This window comes from Oncorhynchus tshawytscha, unplaced genomic scaffold (assembly GCF_018296145.1).
Source record: "Oncorhynchus tshawytscha isolate Ot180627B unplaced genomic scaffold, Otsh_v2.0 Un_contig_15929_pilon_pilon, whole genome shotgun sequence".
Classification (NCBI taxonomy): domain Eukaryota; kingdom Metazoa; phylum Chordata; class Actinopteri; order Salmoniformes; family Salmonidae; genus Oncorhynchus; species Oncorhynchus tshawytscha.
In genome coordinates, this window is record NW_024608575.1 from 29,515 (window position 1) to 40,733 (window position 11,219).

Consider the following 11,219-nt stretch of genomic DNA (forward strand, 5'->3'; position numbering starts at 1 on the left):
CCCACCAGGTGAATACCCTGCTATTGTCAACAGGGTCACTGGGCTGCTGCCAACTAATTACATGACTACAGACTCTGACCCCAGACAGCAATGTGAGTCTACTCTCTCTCTCCACCTCCCTCTCTCTCTCTCTCCACCTCTCTTTCTCTCTCTCTCCCTCTTCCCCCCCCTCTCTCTCTCCCTCTCTCTTTCTCTCATCTCGCTCTCTCTCCACCTCTCTCTCTCTCTCACCCTCTTTCCCTTCCACCCCCTCTCTCTCTCTCTTTCCCTCCCCCCTCTCTCTCTCTCACCCTCTTTCCCTCCCCCTCTCTCTCTGTCTCTCTCTCTCTCATTCCCTTCCCCCCTCTCTCCTCCTCTCTCTCTCTACCCCCCTCTCTCTCCTCCTCTCTCTCCCCCCTCTCTCTCTCTCTCTCACCCTCCCCCCTCTCTCTCTGTCTCTCTCTCTCTCTCTCATTCCCTTCCCCCTCTCTCTCCTCCTCTCTCTCTCCTCTCTCCCTCTCTCCCCCCCTCTCTCTCTTTCTCTCCCCCCCCTCTCTCTCTCTATCCCCCCTCTCTCTCTCTCTCTCTCTTTCCCCCCCCTCTCTCTCTCTCTATCCCCCTCTCTCTCTCTCTATATCCCCCTCTCTCTCTACCCCCCTCTCTCTATCCCCCCCCTCTCTCTCTCCCCCTCTCTCTATCCCCCCTCTCTCTCTATCCCCTCTCTCTATCCCCACCCTCTCTCTCTCTACCCCCCCTCTCTCTCCCCTCTCTCTCCCCCTCTCTCTCTTTCTCTACCCCCTCTCTCTCTATCCCCCTCTCTCTCTCTCTATCCCCCTCTCTCTCTCTCTCTCTATCCCCCTCTCTCTCTCTCCCCCTCTCTCTCTATGCCCCCCCTCTCTCTCTCTCTCTATCCCCCTCTCTCTCTACCCCCTCTCTCTCTCTATCCCCCTCTCTCTCTCTATCCCCCCCCTCTCTCTCTCTCTATCCCCCCTCTCTCTCTATCCCCCCTCTCTCTCTCTCTATCCCCCCCCCTCTCTCTCTATCCCCCTCTCTCTCTATCCCCCCTCTCTCTCTCTCTCCCCCCCTCTCTCTCTCCCCCCTCTCTCTCTCCCCCCTCTCTCTCTATCCCCCCCCTCTCTCTCTATCCCCCTCTCTCTCTATCCCCCCTCTCTCTCGCTCTCTCTCTCCCCTCTCTCTCTCTATCCCCCCCCTCTCTCTCTCTCTCCCCCTCTCTCTCTCTATCCCCCCCTCTCTATCCCCTCCTCTCTCTCTATCCCCCCTCTCTCTCTCTCTCCCCCTCTCTCTCTATCCCCCCCTCTCTCTCTATCCCCCCTCTCTCTCTATCCCCCTCTCTCTCTCGCTCTCTCTCTCCCCTCTCTCTCTCTATCCCCCTCTCTCTCTCTCTCCCCCTCTCTCTCTCTATCCCCCTCTCTCTATCCCCTCCTCTCTCTCTATCCCCCTCTCTCTCTCTCTCCCCCTCTCTCTCTATCCCCCTCTCTCTCTATCCCCCTCTCTCTCTATCCCCCTCTCTCTCTCGCTCTCTCTCTCCCCTCTCTCTCTCTATGCCCCCCCTCTCTCTCTCTATCCCCCCTCTCTCTCTCTATCCCCCTCTCTCTCTCTATCCCCCTCTCTCCCCTCTCTCTCTCTATCCCCCTCTCTCTCTCTATCCCCCTCTCTCTCTATCCCCCTCTCTCTCTCTCCCCCTCTCTCTCTATCCCCCCTCTCTCTATCCCCCCCTCTCTCTCTCTCCCTCTCTCTCTCTATCCCCCCTCTCTCTCTCTATCCCCCCCCCTCTCTCTATCCCCTCTCTCTCTCCCCCCTCTCTCTCTATCCCCCTCTCTCTCTACCCCCCCCTCTCTCTACCCCCCTCTCTCTCTCTCCATGCCAGTTCTGATCTTCATATGCACATTTCCGTGGAACACTTCCATTTAATTTCTAAGTCTTTGTATCTCATTGTCAAATACAAATCTAAAAGTAACTTTTATTGCCACCTCCAACTATGTAAAAATAGCCTACACAAAGCCTGCAGGTAGAAAACATCCCGATAAAAATAAATATCCTCCAAATCACATGGCCCGTCTGCAACGATCAAATATTTGGAGTTTCCTGTGAGCTCTGGACAGACACAGTTGGAGGCTATTTGCACAAAGGATTAAAAGTAATCAGATATTTTAATAGTTTCCATCATAGCATGACATTTGTGGAGCTGGAAATATTTTAAAAATACTTTGAGGAACTATTGTCATTCTCAATTAATTATAAAAACAGACTTTGTTTAGTTGCTGTTTGTGGTGAAGTAAAAATGACTTTGAGAAGCGCCACAGATCACTGGTGGTGACGAGACAATCAGAAACACTATCAGAACCCCAAATGGGGACATTTCTTCTTCTACATTTGCGCGCAGGCAGGTAGACTAGGCCTACTTCTATAGGCCTGTGCATAATCAGGTTAAACGTGCTTAACATTGACAGAACCCTCAAACAAAAGAAGAAGAAGATTAATAAATTGACGAAACTCATAACTGGAATGAAATAAACAGGAACACGTTCCTATGTTGAGACAGGTGTTGTTAGGAGGACATGTTGAGACAGGTGTTGTTAGGAGGACATGTTGAGACAGGTGTTGTTAGGAGGACATGTTGAGACAGGTGTTGTTAGGAGGACATGTTGAGACAGGTGTTGTTAGGAGGACATGTTGAGACAGGTGTTGTTAGGAGGACATGTTGAGACAGGTGTTGTTAGGAGGACATGTTGAGACAGGTGTTGTTAGGAGGACATGTTGAGACAGGTGTTGTTAGGAGGACATGTTGAGACAGGTGTTGTTAGGAGGACATGTTGAGACAGGTGTTGTTAGGAGGACATGTTGAGACAGGTGTTGTTAGGAGGACATGTTGAGACAGGTGTTGTTAGGAGGACATGTTGAGACAGGTGTTGTTGGGAGGACATGTTGAGACAGGCGTTGTTAGGAGGACATGTTGAGACAGGTGTTGTTAGGATGTTGTTGATCCATCCTCAGTTTTCTCCTTTAACAGCCATTAAACTCTGTAACTGTTTTAAAGTCCCCATTGGCCTCATGGTGAAATCCCTGAGTGGTTTCCTTCCTCCCCGGCAACTGATTTAGGAAGGACGCCTGTATCTTTGTATTGACTGGGTGTATTGACACACCATCCAAAGTGTAATTACTAATAACTGCACCGTGCTAAAAGGGATATTATATTCAGTGTCTGCTTTAAAAAATGTGAACCCATCTACCAATAGTTGCCCTTCTTTGCGAGGCATTGTAAGACCTCCCTGGTCTTTGTGGTTGAATGTGTGTTTGAAATTCACTGATCGACTGAGGGACCTGACAGATAATTGTAAGTGTTGGGTACAGCACAGGAGATTGGTGTCACCTTTAATTGGGAGGAATGGTATCAAATACATGGTTTTCAGTAAACAATGTCTGCTCAAGCATGAATTACCCTTGTCGACGAAGAGCTGATTGAATACCTGCATCTAGTGTATGCTGCTGTTTATATTTCCCAACAGTGACGCCACACTACAGAACGCTGTGCTCTCAAGCCCTGTTTAATAGTCATTATCCTCTGAAGGACCAGCCAGGTGTCTGTAGACATCTCCCGTCAGGTGTTGTTATGCCCTGTAGGACCAGCAAGCTGTCTGTAGACATCTCCCGTCAGGTGTGACCGTGGCTATAATCTGGGCGGCCCTGGAGGACGAAAGGAGAGAAAGAGAGCAGATGATACAGATCGATAATACAGTTGTAGTCGGAAGTTTAAATACACCTTAGCCAAATACATTTAAACTCATTTTTTTCACAATTCCTGACATTTAATCCAAGTAAAAATTCCCTGTCCTTTTGTGTCTTAGGTTAAAAATTCCTTTTGTGTTTTAGGTCAGTTAGGATCACCACTTTATTTTAAGAATGTGAAATGTCAGAATAATAGTAGAGAGAATGGTTTATTTCAGCTTTTATTTATTTCATCACATTCCCAGTGGGTCAGAAGTTTACATACACTCAATTAGTATTTGGTAGCATTACCTTTAAATTGTTTAACTTGGCTCAAACGTTTTGGTTAGACTTCCACAAGCTTCCCACAATAAGTTGGGTGAATTTTGGCCCATTCCTCCTGACACAGCTGATGTGACTGAGTCAGGTTTGAAGGCCTCCTTGCTCGCACACGCCTTTTCAGTTCTGCCCACAAATGTTCTATAGGATTGAGGTCAGGGCTTTGTGATGGCCACTCCAATACCTTGACTGTGTTGTCCTTAAGCCATTTTGGCACAACTTTGGAAGTATGCCTGGGGTCATTGTCCATTTGGAAGACCCATTTGCGACCAACCTTTAACTTCCTGAATGATGTCTTGAGATGTTGCTTCAATATAGCTACATAATTTTCATTCTCATGAAGCCATCTTTTTTGTGAAGGTCACCAGTCCCTCCTGCAGCGAAGCACCCCCACAACATGATGCTGCCACCCCCATGCTTTACGGTTGGGATGGTCTTCTTCGGCTTGCAAGCCTCACCCTTTTCCCTCCAAATATAACGATGGTCATTATGGCCAAACAGTTCTATCTTTGTTTCATCAGACCAGAGGACATTTCTCCGAAAAGTACGATCTTTGTCCCCATGTGCAGTTGCAAACCGTAGTCTGGCTTTTTTATGGAGGTTATGGAGCAGTGGCTTCTTCCTTGCTGAGGGGCCTTTCAGGTTATGTCGATATAGGACTCGTTTAACTGTGGACATAGATACTTTCTTCTGGAACAGGTACAACAGTACAACAGTATAACAGGTATAACCACATCACTTCTGGAACAGTCACACCTGAGACACACATTTAAATAGCTAACAGTCACACCTGGGACACACCTTTAAAACCTCTCTGGGATATGTGGGACAGTAGCGTCCCACCTCACCAACAGCCAGTGAAAGTGCAAATTCAAAACAACAGAAATCTCATAATTAAAATTCCTTAAAAGTATTAAACACCATTTTAAAGAGAAACTTCTCGTTAATTCAGCCACAGTGTCTGATTTCAAAACGGCTTTACGGCAAAAGCCCACCTTGCGATTATGTTAGGTCAGTGCCAAGTTACAGAAAATCAAACAGCCATTTTCCAAAGAACGAGAGGTGTCACAAAACTCAGAAATAGCCTTAAAATGAATCACTAACCTTTGATGATCTTCACCAGATGGCACTCCCAGGACTCCATGTTAGACAATAAATGTGTGTTTTGTTCGATAAAGTTCATCTTTATGTCCAAAAACCTCATTTGAAATTGGTGCGTTATGTTCAGAAATGCATTGTCTCAAACAAACATATGGTGAAAGTGCAGAGAGCCACATCAAATTACAGAAATACTCATAATAAACATGGATAAAAGATACAAGTGTTGTGCATGGAAGTATAGATAAACTTCTCCTTAATGCAACTGTTGTGTCAGATTTCAAAAATTCTTTACGGCAAAAGCCCACCTTGCGATTATGTTAGGTCAGCGCCAAGTCACAGAAAAACAAACAGCCATTTTCCAAAGAAGGAGAGGTGTCACAAAAGTCAGAAATAGCGTTATAAATATTCACTTACCTTTGATGATCTTCATCGGAATGCACACCCAGGAATCCCTAGTTCCACAATAAATGTTTGTTTTGTTCGATAAAGTCTTTTATTTATGTCCAAATACCTCCTTTTGTTCACGCGTTTAGCCCAGTAATCCAAATTGTAACGGCTTTCTTCCGTTGAAAGAGAGTCGGACCAAAATGCAACGTGGTTAAATCGATACATGTTTAATAGACGAATAAACACGATCAATACAAAAACAATAAACGTACGTGAAAACCGAAACAGCCTAAACTGGTGCAAACTAACACAGAGATAGGAACAATCACCCACAAACACACAGTGAAACCCAGGCTACCTAAATATGGTTCCCAATCAGAGACAACGAGAATCACCTGACTCTGATTGAGAACCGCCTCAGGCAGCCATAGACTATGCTAGACAACCCTACTCAACCACAATCCCAAAACCTACTAAAACCCCCATACATAAACACAACACAAAATAAACCCATGTCACACCCTGGCCTGACCAAATAAATAAAGAAAACACAAAATACTAACACCAAGGCGTGACAGAAACCCCCCCCCAAGGTGCGGACTCCCGGCCGCACACCTAAACCCATAGGGGAGGGTCCGGGTGGGCGTCTGTCCACGGTGGCGGCTCCGGCTCGGGACGTGGACCCCACTCCAACCAAGTCTTAGTCCCCCTGTAACGTGTCCTTTGATTGGCGACCCTCGCCGCCGACCTTGGCCTAATAACCCTCACCAAGGACCCCACTGGACTGAGGGGCAGCTCGGGACTGAGGTGGAAGCTCGGGACTGAGGGGAAGCTCGGGACTGAGGGGTAGCTCGGGACTGAGGGGTAGCTCGGGACTGAGGTGTAGCTCGGGACTGAGGGGAAGCTCGGCACTGAGGGGAAGCTCGGGACTGAGGTGTAGCTCGGGACTGAGGGGAAGCTCGGCACTGAGGGGAAGCTCGGCATTGAGGGGAAGCTCGGCACTGAGGGGAAGCTCGGCACTGAGGGGAAGCTCAGCACTGAGGGGAAGCTCAGCACTGAGGGGAAGCTCAGCACTGAGGGGAAGCCCAGTACTGAGAGGAAGCCCAGTACTGAGAGGAAGCCCAGTCCTGAGAGGAAGCTCAGGCAGGTAGTAGGCTCTGGCAGATCCTGGCTAGCTGGTGGTTCTGGCAGATCCTGGCTGACTGGCGAATCCTGGCTGACTGGCGGATCTGGAAGATCCTGGCTGACTGGCGGATCTGGAAGATCATGGCTGACTGGCGGATCCTGGCTGACTGGTGGCTCTGGCTGCTCCATGCAGACTGACAGCTCTGGCTGATCCATGCAGACTGGCAGCTCTGGCAGCTCCATGCAGACTGGCATCTCTGGCTGCTCCATGCAGACTGGCAGCTCTGGCTGCTCCATGCAGACTGGCAGCTCTGGCTGCTCCATGCAGACTGGCAGCTCTGGCTGCTCCATGCAGACTGGCAGCTCTGGCTGCTCCATGCAGACCGGCAGCTCTGGCTGCTCCATGCAGACCGGCAGCTCTGGCTGCTCCATGCAGACCGGCAGCTCTGGCTGCTCCATGCAGACTGGCAGCTCTGGCTGCTCCATGCAGACTGGCAGCTCTGGCTGCTCCATGCAGATTAGCAGCTCTGGCTGCGCTGAACAGGCAGGAGACTCTGGCAGCGCTGGAGAGGAGGAAGGCTCTGACAGCGCTAAACAGGCGGGAGACTCCGGCAGTGCTGTAGAGGAGGAAGGCTCTGGCTGCGCTGAACAGGCGGGAGACTCCGACAGCGCTGGAGAGGAGAAAGGCTCTGGCAGCGCTGAACAGGCGAGGCGCACTGAAGGCCTGGTGCGTGGTGCTGGCACTGGGTAAAGGACATGCACAGGAAGCCTGGTGCGGGGAGCTGCCACCGGAGGACTGGTGTGTGGAGGTGGCACTGGATAGACCGGACCGTGCAGGTGCACTGGAGCTCTTGAGCACCGAGCCTGCCCAACCTTACCTGGCTCGATGCCCACTCTAGCCCGGCCAATATGAAGAGCTGGTATGTACCGCACCGGGCTATGCACCCGCACTGGAGACACTGTGCGCTCCACAGCATAACACGGTGCCTGCCCGGTCTTTTTAGCCCCCCGGTAAGCACAGGAAGTTTGCGCAGGTCTCCTACCTGGCGTAGCCATACTCCCTGTGAGCCCCCCCCCCCAATAAATTTTTGGGGCTGACTCTCGGGCTTCCATCCGCGTCGCCGTGCTGCCTCTTCATACCAGCGCCTCTCCGCTTTCGCCGCCTCCAGTTCTTCTTTGGGGCGTCGATATTCTCCAGGCTGTGTCCAGGGTCCTTTTCCGTCCAATATCTCCTCCCAAGTCCAGAAGTCCTGTGATCGCTGCTCCTCACGATAAACAGGGGAGTTGGCTCAGGTCTGAACCCTGACTCTGCCACACTCTCCCTGAGCCCCCCCTCAAGAAATTTTTGGGGCTGACTTTCGGGTTTCCTTGCCAACCGTGTTCCCTCGTATCGTCGGCTCCTCTCTCCGGCTGCCTCTGCTCTCCTAAGTGCCTCCACCTGTTCCCATGGGAGGCGATCTCTTCCAGCCAGTATCTCCTCCCAAGTGTAGCAACCCTTGCCATCCAAAACGTCTGCCCATGTCCATTCCTCCTTTCGCTGCTTCTGCTGTCGCTGCCTGTCACCACGCTGCTTGGTCCTGGTGTGGTGGGTGATTCTGTAACGGCTTTCTTCCGTTGAAAGAGAGTCGGACCAAAATGCAACGTGGTTAAATCGATACATGTTTAATAGACGAATAAACACGATCAATACAAAAACAATAAACGGAACGTGAAAACCGAAACAGCCTAAACTGGTGCAAACTAACACAGAGACAGGAACAATCACCCACAAACACACAGTGAAACCCAGGCTACCTAAATATGGTTCCCAATCAGAGACAACGAGAATCACCTGACTCTGTTTGAGAACCGCCTCAGGCAGCCATAGACTTTCCTAGACAACCCTACTCAGCCACAATCCCAAAACCTACGAAAAACCCCCATACACAAACACAACACAAAATAAACCCATGTCACATCCTGGCCTGACCAAATAAATAAAGAAAACACAAAATACTAAGACCAAGGCGTGACACAAATGCACAGTGCACGAGCAATTAGTTCAGACGAAAAGTCCCAAAAGTTATATTACAGTTCGTAGAAACATGTCAAACGATATATATAATCAATCTTTAGGATGTTTTCATCATAAATCTTCAATAATGTTTCAACCGGACAATTCCTTTGTCTTTGGAAATGAAAAGGAACGCAGCTCACTCTCACGGCCGCACGCCTGCCTGAGCTCATGGCATTCTGCCAGACACTGTCGGAAAGGGATTGTCGTGGAAGATTCAGAATTTGTTGGTAACATAGGTAAGATGTTTTATATTCATCAAATGTGTGTAAATTACTTCTCATCAAGAATGGTATTTTTGTATAATACTGTGGCGGGGTTGCAGTTATCTGTTCTATGTCAAGACTAAGTTGCATGGGCCGCAGAGAGGGGAGAGGTCAAAGTATCATCATGTGTAAACATATATTTTACTCCCTACCTTTCCCAGTGGGGAAAGGAGGGTGGCAGTGTCTGGAATCATTCTATGCTCCCTCTAATGTTGTTTCTATCTTAACCTATAGCCTCATTCTCCTCTCCGTGAGCTTATCCAGGATTGGTTGTATTTAGAGTTGGTTGTATCTAAATGACAATTTGATATATGCCTGTTGATATGGAGGGTTGGTTTATGGTTCTGGGTTTGAGTAAGGAGACAAAGCTGAACGATGAATTATGTCTATGCTGTCTGACTATGTGTGTTCTTTGCTATTAAGGATCCCATTTTGCCATCATGTTGGGACTCTCAACTTTTCATTAGAGATACTGAACTGTTGAAAGTCAAAATGCTATTGCAATGTGGAGGGGCTCTCAGAGAATTCATTGAGAGACACTGACTTGCCTGAGAGTCACAGGGTTGTGATAGAGCTGATATAATTAAAGATGGACTTTGATAACTAACTCTGACTTGTGTGTGTGATTTGCTCCCATGATTTGGTAAAAGAGGAAATTTCCACAACATTACCTGGTTGAAACAGCTCTTATTCTCTCCCTTCATAGTAGAAGCCTGAAACAACATTCTAAAGACTGTTGACATCTAGTGGAAACCTTAGGAAGTGCAGTATGACCCCATAGACACTGTATATTGGAATGGCAAAGACTTGAAAACCTAGAAACTTCAGATTTCCCACTTCCTGGTTGGATTTTTCTCATGTTTTTGCCTGCCATATGAGTTCTGTTATACTCACAGACATGATTCAAACAGTTTTAGAAACTTCAGAGTTTTTCATATCCAAATCTACTAATATATCTAATATACCAAATCTACTAATATGCATATTCTAGCTTTTGGGCCTGAGTAGCAGGCAGTTTACTTTGGGCACTTTTTTTCATCCAAGCTACTCAATACTGCCCCCAGTCCCAAAGAAGCTAAATAGCTAACAGTCACACCTGGGACACACCTTTAAATAGATAACAGTCACACCTGGGACACACCTTTAAATAGATAACAGTCACACCTGGGACACACCTTTAAATAGATAACAGTCACACCTGGGACTCACCTTTAAATAGATAACAGTCACACCTGGGACTCACCTTTAAATAGATAACAGTCACACCTGGGACACACCTTTAAATAGATAACAGTCACACCTGGGACACACCTTTAAATAGATAACAGTCACACCTGGGACTCACCTTTAAATAGATAACAGTCACACCTGGGACACACCTTTAAATAGATAACAGTCACACCTGGGACACACCTTTAAATAGATAACAGTCACACCTGGGACTCACCTTTAAATAGATAACAGTCACACCTGGGACACACCTTTAAATAGATAAGTCACACCTGGGACTCACCTTTAAATAGATAACAGTCACACCTGGGACACACCTTTAAATAGATAACAGTCACACCTGGGACTCACCTTTAAATAGATAACAGTCAAGCTGTAATATAGAACTAAGGCTCATGCTTTACTTAATAGTCGTCTTCCGTTTGCAATTTATCTTTAAAGTTCCAGGTCTTCTTTTTGTTGTTTTTGCTACAATACCTGTCTGACAGCGTAGGACCGCCCTCTTTTCCTTTGTCCCGTCACGTGATTGAAGGAACAGTGGGTCCATCGACGCAGGTGTGGCAACCTGGAAGAAGGGAAACCAATTAACATATTCAGGAAGAATACTCGCACACTGTAGAAAAAAATATATATGAATAAATCCAAATACAGATGTTTATTAAAACACCATGGTGCCCCCAACAAATCCCAGTGCATAAATGAAAGGTGAAAACAACACAAATGTTTGGGCCTCAGGCCGTCATCATTGTGGATGTTGGCACTCACACCTGGCTTCTAATTTCAAGGATATTTGCATGTCACATGATCAAGGAAGAAAACACATCAGAAAATCTATGAATCGGTACCTGATCCAAGTTTATCATTTTAAAAAGGCTAATTGATCGTATGAAAACCATTTTGCAATTATGTTAGCACAGCTGAAAACTGCTGCTGTCCTGATTAAAGATGAAATAAAAACTGGCCTTCTTTAGACTAGTTGAGTATCTGGAACATCAGTATTTGTGGGTTCGATT

At 47.6% G+C, this 11,219-nt stretch overlaps 1 long non-coding RNA gene across 1 annotated transcript; it reads right to left on the reverse strand.

Annotated features, from left to right (window-relative positions):
• Positions 1-2,131: 2,131 nt before the first annotated feature.
• On the reverse strand, positions 2,132-10,942 carry LOC121843631. The gene is made up of 2 exons (XR_006081693.1): positions 10,684-10,942; positions 2,132-3,684 (listed from the first exon to the last, which is right to left on the reverse strand). It is a non-coding gene; the product is annotated as an uncharacterized LOC121843631 (long non-coding RNA).
• Between the last annotated feature and the right edge of the window lie 277 nt (positions 10,943-11,219).